This window comes from Polypterus senegalus, chromosome 5 (assembly GCF_016835505.1).
Source record: "Polypterus senegalus isolate Bchr_013 chromosome 5, ASM1683550v1, whole genome shotgun sequence".
In the NCBI taxonomy this organism is placed as follows: domain Eukaryota; kingdom Metazoa; phylum Chordata; class Cladistia; order Polypteriformes; family Polypteridae; genus Polypterus; species Polypterus senegalus.
This window is the reverse complement of record NC_053158.1, coordinates 126,905,696-126,922,034: the sequence shown is the minus strand read 5'-3', so window position 1 is coordinate 126,922,034 and position 16,339 is coordinate 126,905,696. Positions and strand designations below refer to the sequence as shown.

General features: G+C 39.6%; 1 protein-coding gene across 1 annotated transcript in view; it reads left to right on the top strand.

Annotated features, from left to right (window-relative positions):
• The window catches only part of pxdc1b (PX domain containing 1b), a 54,408-nt gene that overhangs the window by 16,437 nt on the left and 21,632 nt on the right, over window positions 1-16,339 (top strand). The window lies entirely within an intron of this gene.

Genomic DNA, 16,339 nt, shown 5'->3' with positions numbered 1-16,339 from the left:
ATAATATGTATTTATTGAAATGTCCTTCCTTAGCAGATACCTACTGACTTAGATGTACCATCCTGCCAAATTTCAGCTTTTTAACTGAAAATAAGCATGTTTGTTAGTGAGTGAGTGAGTCAGTCAGTCAGTCAGTCAATCAAAGTTTCACTTTATACGGGATGACATGCCAAACAGCCCGAAGCGCGATTGTTGCCTCTGTAGAAGAAAGCTTATCCATTACCATGGTGACCACCCCTGCCTTGGTTTGGCCACAAGTTGTGCTGCCGAAAATGGCTCCCTCAGACAACCCTGAGTGTTTCCTATTCTGCTTTGAAAGTAAGGCAGCATTGATACGCTGGGACAGGGGAACCTTGTCAGCTATTCTGGCCCCGTTTTTAACCGGAAAAGCCCTCCAAGTTGTATGGAATCTCCCTCCTGAAAGGCTTGATTATTGTAACTGCCTGAAGCAACAGATCCTCCTCTCCACTATGGAACGACATCCACTCGCTGCTGGATCTGACATGCAAACTAGAGGGTGCACAAGCCACCTGGAAGCAACGGGGCTACCCCGGCTTGATCCCGATTTCAATCTAGCCAGCACAGACCTTCAGGGTCACCAGTGCCACGGGTAGAATTGGCAGAGTGTGAACACCATAGTGTGGGCTAAACGCAGCAGCTTTCACTGTGACCAACTGGGACATCTGGGTCGGGATTGTCACCTCCCACCTGCGCAAACAATGGCTATTGATCTGGCCCAGGTATGCAGCTCACAAGTTTCTCCCAAGATGTTAAAAGAGGTCTTTTTAAGGTCTCTATTACGCTGGCACTGTTGGACTCTGGTAGCGACCTCTGTGTAGTCCACCGTGACTTGCTACAGCAGGTCCCTTATAAGGCCATAGACAAGGTGAACATCTGTCTACGTACATGGGGACATTAAAACATACGGGACTATATTATTTTAAGGTTTGAACTGCCATATCAGACACCTCACCCTGGCAACTCCTAAAAGGAAAAAGGAATGCCCTCTTCCCACGGTCTTGGCCACCTGCAGGGCACCTACCCCCATAATGGATAGAGAGAGTCTCACCGCAGACAATGTTAGTCAAGGAAACAGGTTTGAAATTGAACCAGAGTTGTCCAGTGAGCTGGGGATCAAATCTCCAAGTGAAGGCCTTGGACAGCGGGCAAACTTTCCTGCGCCGTCACAATCACCAACAGCCTCCACAGACCGGACACTCAATATGGACCCAAACAAAAACAAAATAGGGAGGTGAACGCGATACTGCATTAGACATGGAAGCAGTGGGAGGCGAGTGTGATTTTGCATCAAACACTGAGGAAGCAGAGACTGTCATCCAGGCAGAGTTTGCTCGCCTACAACGAGCCGATAACAACTTGGATTTTGCTTTCAGACAAGCCCACTTCGCAATTTATTATCTGGAGATAGAGGAACCAAATTTTAAAACACCACATTTTTTACTTAAGGAAAGTTTTCTATATTGGATGATTTCTGATTGCATGGGTGATAGACATATTGAGCATTTGGTAGTACCAAGTGAATATGGGGAGAAGGTTTTAGAAATTGCTCACAGTTACATTTTGGGGGGTCACCTCAGTGTGGAAAATACAAGGGAACATATTTCGAAACACTCTTATTGGGTGAATATGGGCCAGGATGTGGATGAATTTTGTCAGGCCTGTCCCAATTGTCAAATAGTTTCCACTCACAGGCCTGCCAGGACACCCCTTGTCCCACTGCCTATTTTAGGCCTGCATCCCAGGAGTAAAAGTGGCTTTCAGTATATGCTCATGTTAATTGATTACACCACATGATATCCAGAAGTAGCAGTGCTGCGACGGGTAGACACCCAAACTATTACAAAAGCACTCCAGGACTTGTTCACACATATTGGTATCCCTCGCGAGATTCTCACTGATCAGGGAACACCCTTTATGTCTTGCATCATGAAGCAGCTATGCGAAAGTTTCAGAATTAAACAGTTACACTGCATAGTTTATCATCAAAAAACAAATGGCCTGACTGAATAATTTAATAAAACCCTAAAGCAGAAGATTCGGCGGGTAGCCTATGATGATCCAACATCCTGGGAAGCTATAGTGCCTTTCCTCCTAGTCCGGAAGGCACCGCAAGCATCCACTGGGAGACCTTTTGAACTATTATTTGGCCAGTGACCATGCGAGATGTTGGACATTTTTCAGGAAGAATGGATGGGGACTTGTGAGACAACCCCTTGGGGGAGGTTTGTTGACTGAGTCATTTCGCTGCAAGAGCAGATTGCCAGATTATCCTCTATTGTGAGCAGAAGGTCCAAGTAATTATGACAAGACAAGTAAACTCTGCAAGTTTAAGAAGGGGGATCGCATACTGGTGTTGATCCCATCTGATTCACATAAATTTCAGGCTGAATGGCAAGGGCCAGCAGTGATAGAAGAGCGTATATCTTCAATAAATTATAAAGTCAGATTTTGTATATTAATCTTTTGAAAGAGTGGCACAACCATCACGAAGTCCTGATCACGGCCGTGGTGGTCCCCCCCGACTGAAGTCGCCATTAGGGATGATTTGACTGACACCCAGAAATGGAATTGCTATCACTGATCGAAGGGAACTGAGATGTGTTTCTGCAATACCTGGCTGGATGATGATCGCAGAAGTCAAGATTGTCACTTCACCCGGTGTTGCTATACAGGTGCCCTCTTATCGCCTACCAGAGGCAAAAAGGAATGTGATACATGAGGAAGTCCAACAGATGCTCCAATTAGGTGTTATTCAGCCGAGCAATAGCGAATGGCAAAGTCCAATCGTATTTGTCTCAAAGTCTGATGGTTTTGTTTGGTTCTGTATTGATATTCGGCATACGAATAAAGTTTCCAAGTTTGAAGCATACCCAATACCACGTGTGGACAAGCTTGGGCAGGCTTCGTATATCTCCACTCTTGATTTCATGAAGTGTTTTTGGCAGGTTATGAGTAAACCGTGTTTGCCACTCCGGATGGGTTGTTTAAATTTACGGCACTCCCTTTTGGACCTTTTAGAGAATGATGGACCAGATTCTGCATCCCCATTCTGCGTATGTGGGTGCCTTTCTTGACGATGTGGTCATTTTTAGTACTGTTTGGGAATCTCATCTGGCAGGGTTGACAGCCAACCCTAAGAAGTGCAAGTTGGGTATGTCAGAAGCCCACTATGTGGGATATTCCATGGAAAAGGTTTTTACTCATGTCTGAAATAGTGTGGGGGAGGTGCTGACATATTCCTGTTCCGAAATGCAAAGGCAGGTTCGTAACTTCCTTGGGCTTGCTGGGTATTAAAAGCGGTTCATTCCCAATTTTGTGCATTGGGCTGCCCCCCTCATTGACTTGACAAAGGACAGAAAGAATCGTAGTGTTGTCTGGACCGACGCCTGTGAAAGAGCTTTCACAGACCTGAAAACCGCTTTATCATCATTCCCAGTTTTGCGCAATTCCCTGCAATGAGATGCTGCGGGCTCCCAGCACTGAGACAGCTCGCCGCGAAAACAAATCCGAAAAAGATCGCAGTCATGCTATGAGCGACTGCCATCGGAGGGTGGTGCAGGGAACATTGTAACTGCAGGGAACAGTATTACTTGGCCATTAAATATATATATATATATATATATATAGATACCTGTGGTGGGTTGGCACCCTGCCCAGGATTGGTTCCTGCCTTGTGCCCTGTGTTGGCTGGGATTGGCTCCAGCAGACCCCCGTGACCCTGTGTTTGGATTCAGCGGGTTAGAAAATGGATGGATGGATGGATATATAGATACATGTATAGATACAGGCACAACACTTTATTCAGAAGGGGATTATCTTCAGCAGGCAAGCACATAGGTTTCAACTGGCAAATGTCGTGGTCCACCTCCCCTCTCCTGGTTAAAAGAACACAAAGTCTTATTCATCAAATGGGTTCAGCAGCTCAGAAGTACTGACTGGGGCAGAGTCTGAGTGAAAGGACATCAAAGTGAACAGTTAGGTTGGACAGGGCTGGGTATGTTAAATGTTCAAACCTTGTGCGAGAAGAATGTTACTAGGTAAGCCTGCAGCTTATCCTGCAAAAGGTAAGAGTTTATTTGTTTCTCATTGAATAATGTTTAAGGGGGAGTTTCTGAAGTGCAGATGTATTTCTTTGCCATTGTTTTACTGTTTAACAGAGAGACAGCTTGTAGTAAGAGCATATGAGCATGCAGAAACAGCTCGCAGTTAAGAGTATATGAGCATGCAGCAGCTGGCACTACGTGGTAGGAAAATGGAACAGTGGAGCTACTGAACTGCCCATGAGCGACGGTTGCTGCCATTATGGGCAGCTAATCTGCGGCAACACCAGGCACAATATATATATAGTAATTTGTAAATAATCCTATTTTGTATAGCATAGACATTTAGTTGGTCCTAGGTGTGGTGATGGCATGGTTTAGCCAATTGCTGATTTTGCTTTCTAGTGAAGTTAGATGGTGCATGTAAGACACACAAGAAATCAGAGGATAATTTTAGTCAGAGGTTCTCAACTTTGGTGTTGCATCTTAGTATCAAGGTGGAGGTAGATAGGTGGTTGCAAGAGTCTTGCTGTGATAAATATGCAGCTAAGTAGCCAAATTTATTATGAAATTGATTGCAAAAGAGGACAATTTTTTTTACTTACTTAAATGTTAAACATAATGTTCCTTTTGTTGAGCCTTGAAGTGGGTCTTAAGGAATTTTAAAATTAAAAGTTATATTCTTTTAAAAATTTACAAACCTCTGATTTAAATGTATATGAAGTACTATGAATACTTATCATGGAGTGAGTGACACATTTCAAGGATACCTGATATCAAGAGGCAAAGCACAATGAAATGAAGAGAAACAATGGGGCTGTTCTCAGGTGTCTAATGGATGCAACGTCACTTTCTTGCTGCCAGGAGTTAGCAATGATGAAATCAGACATTTTCAGAGAATTTACACAAGATGCTTATACCTTAACAGTTCATTTTGTCCACATCAGATTTTTCTGGAGTTCTGGCATGTAGGCTATATGTCCACATTCAATTACTTTATTTTTTCTACTAAAATTACAGTTCTGTAGGAGATCAAATGTTAGGTCAAAATGACACAATGGGCATTTGTTGTCTTGCAAAGCTGTCCATGGTGTGACGGATAGCTAGGGCCATTACCTGGCTAGAATGCTGGCTGGGTGGAAGGACTGAGGCACAGAACCTCTTTGGAACAATATCCTCCCCATGATGCTATAGGGAAATGCCGGGAGTTGTATTCCGTAGGTGCCACCAGGGGGTGCTACAACTATAGCTAACTCCTATGGGGCTCCTCTTCTTCCACACCCAGATGTGCAGCCATAAGAAGTTCAACAAAAATCTGGAGTACTTCCGGGTGCATTATATATGCCTGTCCAACCCATGTGGCATTTACAGTGAATATCACTTTCTTAATTCAGGGATGTTTTAATTGTGTGGTAGAGGGAGAACAGGCATCCCGGCCAGGAAGAGGATGTTTTCCTACTTGGTTGGGAGGCCAGAGTTGAAAGATAGATTGATGGAGTGGCCAGTGGAACGGAAAAATAGCTTTGTGTCTGGCCAGTATTCCACTGTTTCACCAAACACTAGGTGGCAGGTCTTTGAATGGCAATCCAGTTGGGAAACATCTGCAGGAGTGCTGGCGAGTTGAAGTCCAGAAGTGCAGCCTTGTTGGCATCCCTCGGTACCAACAGAGAGTGCTGTGGGGGTTGTGACTTCCCTACTTTTTTATAGCCCGGAAGTCTGGCTTGAAAGGGAGCCTGCTGCCCCACATCAATGAGTCAGTTGGGATGTAGTGGGCAACACCCAATGGAGGGCAGGAGTAGAAAGAATTGTTTATTTTTGTAATTGTTCATCTGGTTTTTGGAAGGTTGATTGATTGATTTGTGCTGAGGTTTAATAAATACCTTTTTTTAAAGCTATGATTGTGTCATGTATTACTGCGTCTAGGGTTTGGGATTCTGTGGTGCTCCCTGGTGGTTACGTGTCTTTGATACATTAGTAGTGTGAGATGTAAAAACCCCAACGAAAAACCCTAAGCTGACAAGGTTATAAAAGTACTTGTTCATATTAAGCAGTAAAGTATATGTAAATATGAGGTTTTGTGTTACATATTATGTTATGTTATTATTTATTTTCTTTCCATTATCGACAGCCACACACATGCACACAGCATGGACAGGAATAAAGTAATAGACATATTAGATATAGTTAATGGAGAATTGTCTTCGTATAATTGTATAATGTTCTAAAGTTATGCACTTCTTAAATTCTGTGAGGTACAGGACAAGTTTGGCAACAGAAAAATGCTGTTTATTCTGTGGAATACTACAGTACAACAATATGTAAGAAAAGACCAACATAATCATACATTTTTGATGTTTCCGGCCCCATATACTGTAAAGATTCAAATAAACTGGTCAGTGACAGTTTCTCAGCGTTACAACAGACAGTTTGAAAATGGCAACAGGAAACAATTTATGAGGTGGGACTGGAATCAGGCAGATGGAATGCTGGGAAGGAACCAAGGTGGTGGATGGGAGTCATGACATCATCAGAAGTGGACCAGAGGGAAGGAAGGAATGTGGAAGTGGTAGCGCGTGGTTAGGGAGTCCGGGTGAATTCAAGGTGGTGTTGCTTCTGTCTTTCTGTAGAGATAAAGAAAGAGAGGTTAGTACTCGCCTTTGTCCCCTGGCACAATATAATACCCTGCTCGTCAGGTCTTTCTGCAGCTCCCTATGTGAGCATGCATGACAAACAGTTTTCCATAACATCATGTTTATTCTGGCTTTAAGGCAAAATTATGCAGCATAAAATGAGAGTGTTTATGCACAACATTTAAATTATATTGACAATGTAAACTCCTGCTATTCAGGTCTATTTGGCATTTCAAATAATTAATGCAGATGGGAATTCCTTTATTTACTTTTTTGTCTTAAGATGTGTTATGTTAGATACATCAAGTACATGTGCAATAGAGGGAGTGCTGAATCTTTTTTGATAATCTGATATAATCAGCAATCAAGGACAAACATATTTTGTCAAGTTTGTGAATATCACAATGTCCTGAAGTGACATCAAAATGGCCACAGGATAAAACTGGGCGCTGGTTTGTGTCCTGGATTAAAATATAAGAAATCCTGTTTTCAAAAGGACAAAAGGATCAAGATAGGCTGCAGTATGCCAGTAAAGAAACCACCTTAACCTCACTTAATTTGTTGGGTTGGTACATTTCAAACATGGTGTCTTCCCTGCACTCTGCTGTTTCCTCACCACTTTAGAGTTTTTTTTCCCCTTAGATTAAAAAAGTTTAATGTGTGAAAATGCTGAGCTTTGTTTTAAAAAAATAGTTACTGTCCAAATGGATTTTTCAAAAGTTCACATATGTACAGTATAGTGGATATAAAAAGTCTAAACACTCCTGCCAAAATTGCAGATTTTGTGTAATAAAAAATGAAACCAAGATAAATCCTTTCAGAACGTATTCTGCATTTATTTAAAAATTGCACTCTATACAAAAAAGGTGAAAACAAAACAGAAACTATTTAGTGAAAAAGGAAAAAAAATATCATACAAAACCCAGGTTGCATTAGTGTGCACATCCTTTAATAATCAAGGATATTGATGCGTTCAGAATCAACCAATCACAGTAGGTCTCATCTCAAATAGTAGTTAGTATACACCTGACATCAATTAAAGTGCCTCTGATTAACTTCAGATAAAGTTTGGCTGTTTCTATAGGATTATTCTGATATCCTCTTGGTTTGAATATAATCTAAAAGCCGTGGTCCACAAAGAGCTTTTAAAATATGAATGGGATCTCATCATTGAAAGGTATCAATCAGGACAAGGGTATAAAAAAGTATCCAAAGCATTAAACATTCAATAGAACAAGTTAAAGACAGTCATCAGCAAGTGGAGAAAATATGACTCAATGGTGAATCTACCAAGATCAGGACGTCCCTCCAAGATTGATTAGAAAACAAGGAGAAAACTGGTCAGGAAGGCCTCCAAGAGGCCTGCAACAACATTAAAGGACCTGCAGGATTTCTTGGCAGGTGCGGATTGTTCCCTACAACAGCAATCAGTTGTATTCTTCATATTCTTCACCATATCCTCAGTGAAGCATGGTAGAGACAGCATCATGCTTTGGGGCTACTTTTCTTCAGTTGGAACTGCGGCTTTAGTCAAGGTGAATGGAATCATGAATAGCTCCACGTATCAGTCTATTCTGGCATAAAGTCTTCAAGCATCTGCTAGGAAGCTGAGAATTAAGAGGAACTTCACCTTTAAGCATGACAACGACCCAAAGCATACATCAAAATCAACAAAGCAATGGCTTCATGAAAAGAGAATCAATGTTTTACAATTGCCCAGCCAGAGCCCAGACCTTAGTCTAAATGAAAATCTGTGGAGAGACCAAGTTTTTTCATGGAGAAGTAGGAAAAATTGCTGAGTCCAGATGTGCCAAACTGCTAGACTTTTACCCTAAAAGACTGAATGCTATAATAAAATCAAAAGGTGCTAAGTATTAGTTTAAGGAATTAGTATTAGTTTAAGGAATGTGCATACTAATACAAGCAGGTTTTTGTATGATATTTCCCTTTTTTTATGAGAGTTTCTGATTTCTTTTCACTGTCTTTGCATAGATTGTAATTTTCCAATAGTGGTGGAATAGGTTCTGATAGGATTTCTCCTGGTTTCATTTTTTATCACACATAACCTGCCATTTGGCAAGGGTGTGTAGATTTTTTATATCAACTGTATATAAACACAGAAGAGAATCCTCACAGCCCATGTGAACCTTTTTAAATCTTGGGCCACTTGATTTATTCCATTACAACCCAGAAGTGTGCTTCTTTCATGTGGACATACAGTCATTTAGGCTTTACCTACAGCTGCCAAGTACCCTCTGTATTCTTTAGTCACAGAAAATGTTACAAATACAGTATGTAGTTTTGGGGCAACAAAACTGACAAAGGTGAACCAGGGAAACAACTATGTGTCTGTGGCACCAGACATTACAGAATACATTTAGCAATACTAGTAAATCTAGTTCACCACCACAGTCACAGCATAAACATATAAAACAATTATGCAGTTATTGTTTTCAGATAATCCAATTAGCCCAGATTAGTATGCAAATGTAAAACCTTATGTGAATACGGTAAAGCAATGTGTGTGAAAATTCTGCTTGCACTAACAAACTCTTCATGAGGATTGTGTAAATGTATTTCCATAAATAATTTGTCTTGATGTCTTTTTCTGAGTCAAAATCTCAAATATGCATGAAGCTTGAGCTGACTGACTACTAACAAGACATTTATAAATGAGGCCAAGTCAAATGCATCTACTGAGAGATAGACCTTTTTATGCTGCACATTGCCAATTTATAAACCAAATTAAAGAGACTGAATGTTATTTTTAGTCTCTTAAGCTCACAAAGAGTTCCACCCAAAAGGCAAATAAGCTGTCCTGGAAAACAACAGCAGTCCTTTTGGTTTTTTGCACTCACTCCTTCCAAAGATGTTATTTCTGTCTTTCTTTTTTATGACAGAGTTCAATTAGTTTTGTATTTTTAACTGGCATGCATGTTAGCTGATGTTCTATTTCTAGGAGAGACAATGAAGTCATCATTGTCGGCCTGCAGAACTTGTACAGAAGTTTTTAGGAAGCATATTGAATGTCTGAGAGGTGCCTCAAAGTAAAAAGTATGTAGTGCAGTCATTATCAAGAGAATAGTGCACCTATTGCACAGTTTATTCTGAGAAAGGCCAGTGATAAATGATTGCCTTCATTGTAATCTTTTGTAATTAAATAAAAGCCAAGAAAATGTAAATCTTTTTGTTTGAGTGTTCTGCTGAGTGCTTCTGAGAAGCCTTCATCTCCCTCAGATGCTGACTGGATTAAGTAGGTTTGAAGTTTAACTGATGAATGTATAATTATTGTAAGGAGACTTATGACTGAAGTTTACAGATTCACGAAGGTGGGACTGAAGAAGCAAGCACAGAACAAAAAACTCACTCTCCTCTCTGAGGTTAAGTAAACTTTGTAACAGAAAAGAATCTCATCATTGAACACGTATCCAAATTCCAAATAAACTTATATAATAACCTAATATTAACAGAATTTGCTCAAGTTTTACAGATCCAAATGTTATGTGCAAATTAAAATTTCAAATTATAACTCCATGTTAAAAAATTACTAGTACATAGCCAATTCTCGGCAGGATCGTCAGTCTATTACAAGTTGAGAATTGCTCTGTACACTACACTGCTATAGAAGGGCTGAGGTGTTTCACTTTATTTGTCTATCATTCCACCCATTTATTCTGTGAACCTGTGGATGCTGCAGACTATCTGTGGCTGGGACACCACTTCATTTCATGACACATTCATGCAAGAAGGAAGACTGGAGGACAACTGACCCTGAGTGGCCTGGCTGACGCCACTTGTGGTACCCAAAACAGGGCTCAGGCTGGTGAGGACCATGGCTGCTGGAGTCTCCACCAGTTGAGCGAGAAATGGGTGAGCTGGGGAAGCAAAAAAGGTGTTGTGCTGATCTTGTCTGTGAATGGAAAAAGCATTAACCTGATGACTGTCGGAAATTGCTTGTACCATACATATAAATTGTGCAGTGCTAATTTTTCATTTTTGTTTCTATAGTTTCCTTCTTTTTATTTTTCTTCTGTATAATGTCCATTTCTTCCAAAGTATTTGATATTTGTAATTATACTTTCTTCATATGGGATTGAAGCTTTCAAGTCATATTGATCTCTGTCAATAGTCTAAACTGCAATGTGTATGCACTTCCCCTAAGGTCTAAGCCACTTGTAACAAAAAGTACGATACACAACAATAATGATTCAAATAATGAATGAGAATATTTACAAAGGTAGTGCAGAGCAGCAATTCCTGAACTACAGCCTTGTCAAGGGCATTCCCACGTCCGTTCAGGTGTCACATATGGAGCAGGAGCCAAACAAGCAAGAAAAGCTGCATTAGAATTACCTTAAAAGTGAGGCAGTAACTGGTGCAAAAGTGACAAAACTGCTGTATTCCTTAACTGAAGAATCTTAGAACACATTTGTCATAACAGACAGATAGATATAGAGAGAGGCAATGGACTCACTGTGTGCACTAGGTGACATTTTCAAAAATATAGCTGTAACTAAACCTAAGATACTTAAAGAAATTCCTCTTCTGTCATTATCTAAAATTACTTAAACTGGTGCTTTGATTAATAATGCTAGAATCCGTGAGCACAATTTAGTCTTATGCCCTTTGTTCACTGTTAATAAAGATTTGGTATTGTATTTATTAACTTGACTGTTTCTATAAACATGAGTTGAAGCTTACCTTTTCACCTACTGTATTGATTTAGAGCAGTTTTCAGCATGTACAGGACTTTTCTGTACTGCTTAAAAATCATACATCCTGACTTTTTATTGCACTGTATCTGTACATTTTATGTTTTGGCTTTCTGTTAGGTCAAATGTTTTGCTTAATGTGATATAATTAAACAAAAACTGGTTTATTTGCCAGAAACAGACATTTAGCAAGAAAATATTTTAAAATATACTGCCAGTTATAAATTCAGACACTCTCATTGAAGATCTTAATTTGAAGTCTACTTATGGTCTCTGTATTTTAGTTACATTTGTATGTGACACTGTATTCACTAGCAAAGCAATGTTTTAATGGAAGCCAACTAATTTGTTATGTATGCAAAGAGAATAACATTTGTAGCATATCTGTCAATTGGTGACATCTTCAAATTAATTTTTTGAATTGAGGGAATGAATATAGAACACAAGATTTCTAAGTCTAAAGAGATAGGTATTCAAGAGTTTTAACTTCCAAATTTAATCCACTACTACTAATAATTAGGATACATTTTATTTCAAAGCCCCAGGGATTCGGGAACTTTCAAAGCAGCAGCACCTGGCACAAGACCTGAACCAGCCCTGGATGGGGCATCAGTTCATTGCAGAATACGTTTTCACAATCTGGGCCAATTTAGAGTTGCTAAAATCCTACAACTGCCTGTGGGTGGTGTGATTAGGCAGTACAATGAAAAAAAAAAAACACTGAGAACCTGCAAACTCTGTCTAGACAGTAACCTGTCTGGTTACAAAGGCATTACAGGTAGTTAAAAGTAATTAAAGGTGATATCTGACCTCTTACATGGAAGTCTATAGTGGTGCATGTAAAACACCTTACTAAGGAAAATCCACCAAGAATCCAACAAAACACTGGTCACAGCCGAGCATACTGGTGTTTTTGTGAATTTGGCAGCAGTAGTTATGCCACATAAAATGTAATTTAGTTTGGTTAAGGAATGGGCCCAGACACTCTTTTCAAGTCCATCTGGGTGGTGCTTTGAGCATGACACATAAACCAGAAGTTTCCTTCTTGTGTGTTTTGTTTCCAGGGTGACACTTGTTCAAAATAGCCGCTTCATCACATTGGTCAGTTTGTTCCATTATATAGAGAACAAAAGCAGATCTGTATGAATTGTACCGACTCAAGTGTTTTGTTTTTCTTATAATGTTATCTTACAGATTGCCAAAGCAAAATAACTGCAGCAAGTCAAATTCTTTACAAATGAAATTGGCTGGATGCTTTTACCCACACCCCCCCATCCCCTTAACTGCATATTTAGTATGTAGAATTCCATTTGTAGAAGAGTCATTTAAAGATACGCAGATCCTTCATGGTACTTATGATAAAGATGGAAACCAAGTCCAAAGGTGACATTAGTCATTTTTGATACTGAAGTTCCTTCTTCTCTGAATTACACTCTGCATTATGTGACTGACATGTGATTCTGAATAGAGCTGAATAATTATGTGGGATTGAGGGAACTAAAGCAGATGGCTAATGATCTCACAATGTCTGTTTTTAGCGTCAACACTGCTTCCTCCTTGACCACCAGAGGAAGAGCAGCTTTTTAGTATGCAATTCCAACTCAAGATATGTCTGTGTCATCCACCCCTTATAGCTGGTGAAGGTCTCAGATCCTTATAGGTCAAATTAGCATCATAGTAGTAAAATGCATCTACCAAATTGTTTATTTATATACAGGTATATATATTTAATAACCAATAAGAATATTGCAATAAAGTCAGGAATTTGCAGCTATAGGATACACATTCAGAATTAAAAGTTATTTATTCAGACTTAGGATTTTCAAATCAGGGAGACAAACAGAGAATAACAAATAAATTTGTTTTTTGGTAACACTTTAGGTACTGCAAAAATGCATCTATTACTCATTTACTCCTATGTAACAAGATCTTAAAACACTTCTTTGTGTCTTCATAACACTTACGAAGCATCCGTAAAGTGTTTATTCATTTCTGTAATGTGACCTACTAGCAAACTTTACTTTAGAGTGGTCTGAGGGGGCTTAGACACACTTCTCTTGGTGTTACATATTTAGTATAAGACCTGTGAATCCTTCATACTGTATTAACAAGTAATTTTGCCATCATGTCAATATGCCATACTGCACAATGATGAATAACCTATCTACTCATCTTTTATAAGTGTTATGAAGACCAAAAGAAACCTTTGTTAAGGTCTTGTTTCATATTATTAAATGAGCAATAGATAAATTTTTGCTGTACCTAAAATAAAGTGTTACCAGTTTTTTAAATGTTAACCTCCTAGTATAGACCTACCTACAGTGGTGCTTGAAAGTTTGTGAACCCTTTAGAATTTTCTGTATTTCTGCATAAATATGACCTAAAACATCAGATTTTCACTCAAGTCCTAAAAGTAGATAAAGAGAAACCAGTTAAACAAATGAGACACAAATATTATACTTGGTCATTTATTTATTAAGGAAAATGTTTGAATATTACATATTTGTGAGTGGCAAAAGCAAAAGTATGTGAACCTTTGCTTTCAGTATCTGGTGTGACCCCCCTTTGCAGCAACAACTGCAACTAAACGTTTCCGGTAACGTTTGATCATTCCTGCACACCAGCTTGGAGGAATTTTAGCCCATTCCTCCGTACAGAACAGCTTCAACTCTGGGATGTTGGTGGGTTTCCTCACATTAACTGCTCACTTCAGGTCCTTCCACATTTTGATTGATTAAGGTCAGGACTTTGACTTGGCCAATCCAAAACATTAACTTTATTCTTCTTTAACCATTCTTTGGTAGAACGACTTGTGTGCTTAGGGTCGTTGTCTTGCTGCATGACCCACCTTACAATACATTTACAATACATTTTATTTTTGTATAGCCCAAAATCACACAGGAAGTGTCACAATGGCTTTGAGATTCAGTTCATGAACAGATGTCCTGACATTTTCCTTTAGAATTCTCTGATATAATTCAGAATTCATTGTTCCATCAATGAAGGCAAGCCATCCTGTCCCAGATGCAGCAAAACAGGCCCAAACCATGATACTTACCACCACCATGTTTCACAGATAGGATAAGGTTCTTATGCTGGAGTGCAGTGTTTTCCTTTCTCCAAACATAACGCTTTTCATTTAAACCAAAAAGTTCTATTTTGGTCTCATCTGTCCTCAAAACATTCTTCCAATAGCCTTCTGGTTTGTCCACATGATCTTTAGCAAACTGCAAACGAGCATCAATTTTTTTTTTGGAGAGCAGTGGCTTTCTCCTTGTAACCCTGCCATGCACACCATTGTTGTTCAGTGTTCTCCTGATGGTGGTATCATAAACATGAACATTAGCCAATGTGAAAGAGGCCTTCAGTTGCTTAGAAGTTACCCTGGGGTCCTTTGTGACCTCGCCGACTATTACACACCTTGTTCTTGGAGTGATCTTTGTTGGTTGACCACTCCTGGGGAGGGTAACAATGGTCTTGAATTTCCTCCATTTGTACACAATTTGTCTGACTGTGGATTGGTGGAGTCCAAACTCTTAAGAGATGGTTTTGTAACCTTTTCCAGCCTGATGAGCATCAACAACTCTTTTCCTGAGGTCCTCAGAAATCTTCTTTGTTCATGCCATGATACACTTCCACAAGCATGTGTTGGGAAGAGCAGACTTTGATAGATCCTTGTTCTTTAAATAACACAGGGTGCCCACTCACACCTGATTATCATCACATTGACTGAAAACACCTGACTCTAATTTTACCTTCAAACTAACTGCTAATCCTAGAGGTTCACATACTTTTGCCACTCACAAATATGTAATATTCAATCATTTTCCTTAATAAATAAATGACCAAGTATAATATTTTTACCTCATTTGTTTAACTGGTTTCTGTTTATCTACTTTTAGGACTTGAGCGAAAATCTGATGATGTTTTAGGTCATATTTATGCAGAAATATAGAAAATTCTAAAGGGTTCACAAACTTTCTAGCACCACTGTATATAACTAATTCATTCTTAAACAAGTTTTGAATGTTGGTTGAACATGCAAGTAAGAATTTCACTGTATTCTGTACCCATGACAATACTTTACTACAAACATTTTCCGTTTTCCTATACAGTCCTCCTCATCTCTCTATTTCTCTTTCTCACTTTAGGTTTTCAAGCCATTTACGAGGGATATCCAGAAAAAAAGGTTACAAGTGCCCTGGAGGGTGCAGGGAATTTTTTTCTTTTGAAGGTTGGCATACCTGCGTGTAGGGGGGTCCTAACGGTCAAAATAAGCCCGGGACCGTGTCAGTCAGTTGTGAAATGTCATCACAGCAAGCGAGTTCGTCAACCTCTGCTGAGGCCGTTTGCTCCACCTACCGCCGATGCGAGATTCGTTCGGTCATCAAGTTCCTCACTTTGTGTCGCGAATCCGTGGCCGAGATCCATCGTCAGCTTGTGGAAACCAAACTGAAAGAATTCTTGGGTGGGAAACCGTTTTTTTCCAATGATGAGGAGGTGAAGGAGACAGTGGAGAAGTGGCTTTCGGAGGTGGAGCGGAGCGTATTCGACGAGGGTATAAAAAAGCTGGTGCCCAGGCTAAAGAAAAGCATCGAAGTTGATGGCGATTATGTTGAGAAATAAACACATATTTTGGAACATATCCTGTAAATTTGGTTGAAATATATTAATTTTTCGATTTTTAACAGCTGTTGTAACCTTTTTTTCTGGATATCCCTCTTATCTTCTTTTTTAGCATTCCTCCTAATATCAAGTTCAATGAACACCAGAAGGGGTGTTCTGAGAATAATCTTCTGTTTCCATCTGTGTATTAGAACTCCAGGCGCACAGACATTTCTGTGCACTTTACCCTTTATAAATTACAATAATCTTGTAAATGTGCATATGTGAACACACCTTGAACCCTACCACATTGCCACCTTGAAACAAACAT